Source organism: Carlito syrichta, unplaced genomic scaffold (genome assembly GCF_000164805.1).
Source record: "Carlito syrichta isolate Samal-C Ts95f unplaced genomic scaffold, Tarsius_syrichta-2.0.1 Scaffold189646, whole genome shotgun sequence".
In the NCBI taxonomy this organism is placed as follows: domain Eukaryota; kingdom Metazoa; phylum Chordata; class Mammalia; order Primates; family Tarsiidae; genus Carlito; species Carlito syrichta.
The window spans coordinates 1-7,167 of NW_007133742.1; the positions used below are offsets into that span (position 1 = coordinate 1).

The 7,167-nt window shown below is 45.7% G+C and overlaps 1 pseudogene; it reads left to right on the plus strand.

The window, feature by feature from the left end:
* Nucleotides 1–439: 439 nt before the first annotated feature.
* Nucleotides 440–6,841, plus strand: LOC103253000 (annotated as a pseudogene).
* The last annotated feature ends 326 nt before the right edge of the window (nt 6,842–7,167 follow it).

Here is a 7,167-nt window from a genome sequence, read left to right on the forward strand (position 1 = left end):
GGACCCTGACTTTAGCTGCGTGACTCAAGACCTTTGTTCTAACTGTCCATCGCCTCATTTTTCCCTGTGCCTGTTCTGTCCTTCACTAAGTCCTATGTGTTATTCATGATTCAGCTCAACCATCCTGCCTCTTAGTGATCCTGCATAAGTTTTCTGTGTCGACTTCTAGTACAGAAGGACCCCTTCTGTTGACTGTGACTTGTTTGTTTCCAGTATCAGATTCAGAGGCATATACAGTTGCTACTGAATGATTGAATGAGTCCAAGTGGTTCTGCCCTTCACAGCAGACTTCAAGATGACACAGCTTGCTGGTCACACTCTTGGATGGACCAACCTCCTAGAATGTGCAATTTATCTGGTCCTGGGTCAGCACCACTTCCTCTTGGTGCCTTTCTCTGTGACCTGTTGTGAGTCTTAGGGACTTCATTTGTTTCTCCAGATCCCTGGTTCCCACCACTGGGACAGCCTATCCTATTCTTCTTCCATTAGGAAGCATCTTCTACCCAAGTACCCCTACAAGAAGGACTTCCCCAGGACACAACAGGTCACCATTTTCTGCTTCCAAAGCCTCCTGAGAGGCACGTGGTGGCATGTACCATTCAGAAGCTGTAGTCAACCCACTCTGGCTGCCACATCAAGAGGAAAGGCTCTTCTTGGCAATGACATTTGTGTAATTCCTTTTCCCATGCCTGCTAATTGTTCCTGACTCCTGGTGATGGTCTCTAACCATCTCTACTGTTACATTCCAGAGAATTTTGCTTGAACTTAACATCAAGCTTATTGTCCTCTAGCATTTCCAGAATTTACTTTCCCCATTAAAACAATATTAAACATTATTTGCTTATCCCTAGCATTTGGGCACATCTCCCATCATCTTGATCTTTCCATACTGTCTGTGCTGCAAGGGTACGCCTTCCAGCTCTTTCCGTGTCCTGGATGTAATCTGCAAGTGTCAGCAACAGGATATCTTTAAAGCATTCTGGACCATGCATTTCCTCTCTCCCTCTCACCATCCTTTCTTCCACCTTTCTTCCAGCTTCCCTTCATGGAGATGTCAGGTGAGTCACTTAATGTCTGTGCATTTTCCCTCATCTACAAAGACAGGAGGGTGGAACTAAGTGATCTCGGCATTTCATTCCTGCTCCGAAATTGTATGGTTCTGCAATTCTTTAATGGAAGCAAAGTAGAAGTTCAGGTTGCTCTGCCTTTTCTTTGGTGCTGTCATCATGTCAAAGAGTGCCCTTCCAACAATGGCCTAGCCCTCCTTGCTCTTCTTCAAAGTAGCTCCAACAATTAGATAAACAATGTCATTAATGCCATTATCATTTATTTCACAGCCCCCCACTTTTCTGACAATCAACTTCTTTGTTAACCACAGAGCCCACCCTCAATTCACTCAGACTCTCTTTATTCACTCTGTAGGAGTGGATAACCCCAACCCTAGATTTCAGGAAGGACATCATTTGTCCTGAATCACCCTAAACTCTCACATCAGAAATCTCTTTTGTCCATTCTGGTGGTCCCATCCTTGGATAATAATAATTTGGGTTAAAAGATTTGTAAAAATCTCCTGGGGATTATAAAAGGGTGTCAAAAAATGTATACACATTTCAAGTATAATGTTCACTCAAAAGATGGCATTAATCAAATGAATGCTAACATTACCATGTGACAAGCAGGACAGTCAAAGAAAATGGTGGAAGCACGGTTGAGCTAAAGTCATAGTACGCATTGCTACCATAATTTAATTCAACTTCAAAAAGCAATACATAGATAGTATCTCTTAAAAAGTGTATGCACTTTTTTGGCATATATATATATGTATATAGAGGTATTTCCCTTACTCCAATTTAATGTCAAAATTTGTAAATATGCCATTATAAGCTTTATTTGATTTTGCATAGATGTTTCTAAAAAAAGATTAAAGATAATCTCTTTCATGCAATATTAATATTAGAACCTTTAAAGGAGAGCAAGGATCATGGGAGAGAAGGACATAGGCAGTGCTGATATTTCCCTGTCAGTATTTCCAGAGCAACCCCGAACCCGCTCAGGGACTCTGGCCTTGAAGCCACTGAAGATCTATAAAGCATAGTGAAGTTTCAAAGAGCTGTGTGCTGTGCCCTCTTGGAGGGTCGAGAAGACTTTGTAAGATACAGAAGAAAAAGTTTTGTTTGAGTCTATATTAAATATTAGGAAAAATTTCATGAGTTTAGCAGAATTCCAGGGAGGCTCTTAAATGGCACCCTGGCCTATGATACACAGATGAGCATGGGAGTATTCGTTAAAACAGTCTGATATACTTTCTCAAGGCCAGGAATGACGCATATCAGACATCAGAAGGGAGAATTGATCCTTGTGGTCTGATATTTGACAAGTTTTGAGTTCAATTCTGAGACTGGAAGTGCTGTTGACGTTTGTCTTTGTAGGTAGATCTGTGCTGAAGTTTGCTGCTGAGTGGGTTTCAAATGTTAGGAGCAACCTGAAACATCTCATGGTACAATTTCCCAGATGTATCTCTGGATCCCTAGAGAGTCACGGCTTTTCACTTTTCATTCAATTTTATGTAACCAAAGCTAGTTTTTCGTAGTGATATATCTATTTCTCTTTTCCTATATACACGTTTTTCTTAAAGGTATTGGCTTAAAAGAAGACATTATCAGTGAAAGCCCACTTTTATTTTCTAAACTAAAAAAGAGTAACCTGAGAAACTCACTAGAAAATATGCTAGCCATTAATTGAACAGAACTGTAACATTCAAAGTAACCTCTTGATTGTCCATTTACATGCCACATGACACAAAACTCTATTATGATCAGGACTGTCACAGATAAATTCTATAATGAAATACATCTTGGGACAGCTTTTAAATGGAGTTGTCGCCTTTTGTTTAGCAGGCAGGAGACCCTCTACTGTTGTCAAACCCTCTTAACAAAAGCATCACTAACCCAGGGATACACAGTGATGGAGGAATCACCACTTAACTCACTTGGGACAGAAAAGAGAAAGGCTGGCTCTGTCGGCACTCAGAGCACCCGAGGGCTCTTCTATGTGGCTGGGCTTCCCTCCAGCCAGCAATGCTTTCATCATCTTGGAGTCAGATTTCCTTCTCCTGTGCTGGTTTTGGAAAAGGTAAATAGATTAATGCAGATTGTTACTCTCTGAAGGTAACACAGGATACATAAACCATATACTTGAACTGTCTTGTCATTCATGAAGTCATGGAAAGTTAAGAAGAAAAACTAACCCTTCTCTGGATTTACACACACACACACACACACACACACACACACACACACACACACACACATTTTCTCTTTATACCTTTCAAAGTTAGCCTGGTTTTACTAAGATTAGAGCCAAGATGTTCTTTTTCTTTTCTTTTCTTTCCTTTTCTTTCTTTCTTTCTTTTTTTGTATTTGTATAAATTTAAGGGGTACAAATACAATTGTGTTCCATGAATATATTGCATAGTGGTGAAGTTTGCCCTTTTAGTGTATCCATCCCCCCAATAATGTACATTGTACCCATTAAGTAATTTATCCTCACCTACCCTCATCCCACCCTCCCTAGTCCCCACTGTCCATCAATCCACACTCTATGTTCGTGTTGTACACATTATTTCATCTGCATTTAGAAGTGAGCATATATGGTATTTGACATTCTGTTTCTGAGTTGTTTCTCTTAAGATAATGGTCTTACCTTTATGGAAGTTGGAGCTTTGAACCAATTCCTATTCAGAACCCAAAAGGCCAATACCTTAAAAAATAAGATAGACAAGTGGGACCTCGTCAAATTAACAAGCTTCTGCAAAGCAAAAGAAATCATCAAGAGAGCAGGGAGACAGCCCACAGAATTGGGAAAAATATTTGCCAACTGTATATCTGACAAAGGCCTAACATTTAGGATATACAAGGAACTCAAACACGCCAAAAGGAAAAAAAACAAACAGCCCTTTTTAAAAGTGGGAAAAAGACATGAATAGACACTTCTCAAAAGAAGAAAAAGTGCTCAGCCTCACTCATCATCAGAGAAATGCAAATCAAAACCACATTAAGATACCACCTAACCCCTGTAAGAATGGCCATCATTAATAAAACAAACAATGACAGATGCTGGCAAGGATGTGGAGAAAAAGGAACACTTCTACACTGTTAGGGGGAATGCAGACTAGTACAACCTCTTTGGAAGACTGTGTGGCAATTTCTGAAAGAGCTAGAAATTGACCTTCCATATGACCCAGCAATTCCCCTATTGGGAATATACCCGGAGGAACTCAGATTATTCTGTGACAAAGACACCTGCACACTTATTTTTTTTTTGCAGCTCTATTCACAACTGGAAAAACATGGAACCAACCGCGTTGCCCATTGAAGCTGGGATGGATAAAAAAGTGTGGCCCATACACACAGTGGAATATTATACAGCCATAAAGAAGGACAAATATATGAACTTTGCAGCAACTTGGATGGATTTGGAGTCCGTCATACTCAGTGATATATCACAGAAACAAATAACTGAATTCCATATGTTCTCACTCATAAGGTGACCTTGAACAATTATAACGCTATAAGAAAGCGATTGGCAGTGGTGGAAAACTAAGTAGTCCACAGGCTTCCATTTTATGACAGTTAGCTAGCAAGGCAGTCATGACAGTGGCGGAGCACATGGTGCTGGCTCCTGCACTTGTCCCCTTCAGCAATGACCTCTGCCACATGACCTGAATCTCAGATCTGAATTGATAACATCTTCCCATGTTCACAGCACTCATATAATTTTCGGGAAACGCCTGTGTAATTGAGGAGTCTTTGTGAGCTTTAGATCATCATCCTTAGGGTTCCTAAGAATTCAACACTGATAAAGATGGTTTTAAGGGTGTCATAAGTAAATGAAAATGGTGATACACGTTCCAGGAGAGCTGCCCTTTCGGGCATGTTCTGCAGATGGTGGTTTCATGCTGTCCTTCCAGTTCACATCTTAGAAACTTCTCTGTTGAGAGACTCTGTTTCCACAGAATATTGTTTAAAACAATTCAGATGTAGCCAGGCATGGCGTGTGCCCATGGTCCCAGCTCCTCAGGAGGCCAACACAGCAGGATCACCTGAGCCCAGAAGGTTGAGGCTGTAGTGAGCTGTGATCACACCACTGCACTTCAGTCTGGAGGGCAAGTCAGACCCTGTCTCTAAGTCAATAAATAAAAAAGAAATACCTCATAGGTCTCTTTCTGTGATATAGAGCAGTGAAAGCTCGACTGACACTTGTGCTCTCCTTGCCTTAGGGAAGAATGGAGACCTCCTCCCCATGACCGAAGAGGCTAAGGAGCTGGAGCAGGCCCTGCAGGCCATGACGTCCCTCGAGTGCCTGAGTACCATGGGGGTCCTCGCCCCAGCAGATGGAGTGTCTGTCCGGGAGTTGTCAGATAGAGGGATGGGGCATTCCCCGTGGGTAGTGGCGCTTCCGGGGTGCAGGCCTTGGGCCGAGAGGTGAGCACGGACCTGGGGGAGCTGCTGAATGGGCGTGTGGTACACTACGGCTTCCCTAGCTTGGAGCTGGACGAGAACCTGCTTCACTCTGCTACCTTGTCCAACCCACCCATCCCGCTGGCAGGGCAGATCCAGGGACCGTTCTCCGCCCCAGCTGACGCCAGCCTTACTCCTGGTGCTCTGATGAGCCAGAGGGCCCCTGGGGAGGGAGCCTTCCCAGGACAGTTCCCTGGAGTTCCTGACGGCAGCCATGCTCCCAGAGGCCACACCCTGCCCAGCTGCTGAGCAAGGAGACGACCTCCTCACATCCCGACAGCAATAGAGCAGCGACCACTTGCACTCCTCGCCTCTCGGAAGCCATTACGACAATGAGCACCTGCGGTCTCCCTGAAGCGACCACATCACCTCTCCCCACGCGGCGTCCTTCTCCGGCTGTGGCAGCTACCTTCTCGGCAGAGATGCCCCCATGGTGCAGCACCTACTCCCGAGCCAACTTGAGGAGCCTCTGGGCAGTGTGGCCACCCCCAGGACCTACTGGGGCACCCTCCCCATCGGCCTCGGGGAGCCCTCGCCGCTCAGCACCCTGCTCGGAGCCGATGGGCCCCTTCTTTCCACGTCCCCGTCCACACCGCCCCCCACGTCGAACTCAGAGGCCACACAGCCTGCCTTCGCCTCCGCGACCCCCAGCAGGGCTGGTGTGCTCCCGGGGCTGCCGCAGACCAGCTTCAGTGGCCTGGGGCCTTCTGCCCAGCTCCTGGCCTCCGCCTTCCCCAAGCAGTAGCTCTCGCAGTTCAGTGCAGCCTTTGGCCACCAGCTGACTTCCCACCATGGCGTTCCCAAGGACCTGCAACCCAGCCACAGCTCCATCGCGCCCCCCGCAGGCTTCACGGTGACAGGTGCCCCAGCTACAAGTACCAATGATGCATCCTCCCCTTCCCCTCCCCCAACTGAGGGTGTCTGTGTGTCTGCCGGCAGTGGGGACCTGTGTTTTCTATCTTTGTTTCCTCTTTAGCGCCCCCTCCCCTTTCCCTAAAGATTTTAAAAATACCAGGTGGGGCGAGGGACTCTCCTTCCCAGCCCGCAGGAGCCCCGCGGTGGACCTGCCTCGTTTTCACGTGTGCTCTTAGCACTGGTGCTCCTTCCCTCCTGGCAGGTCCACTAGGCCCGTGGTTTCCTTCGTGGCTCAGCAGAGAGACTGGATGGGTTGATTTTTAGCAGCAAGTCCTGGAAGTGGAAGATACCTCAGATTACCAGTGCCCTTTACTCTTTCTAGTATTCAGACCAGTGCTTTCCATTTTGTTGCCAGGTTTTGACACGGGTGGTTCTAGAGGGAATGATCCTATTAATCGAATTCCAGTGTAAGTGATAGCACGTGATGTGGCGGGTCACGGGCTGACTTACCACCAGCTGCTGAGCACCACAGGGAGCCGGAGTTTCATCCTTAATTGCGATTGTGATCGTGTTTAACTAAAAGAGAAAAGCAGTCTCGTGACCTGCCCATACGTGCAGTGCAGGGAGTAACTGCCCATCCGTTTGGTTTTTTTCCCCCATAACGAGTGCAAGACTCTTACTTTTCTTCTTTCCTGCATCTCACAGCCCTAAGAAGGTTGGCCATTCTTTTCCACTGACTTAACTGTTTCCTGAGTAGGGAGGGTGGTCTAGTCGTGTGAACAGCACAACTTTT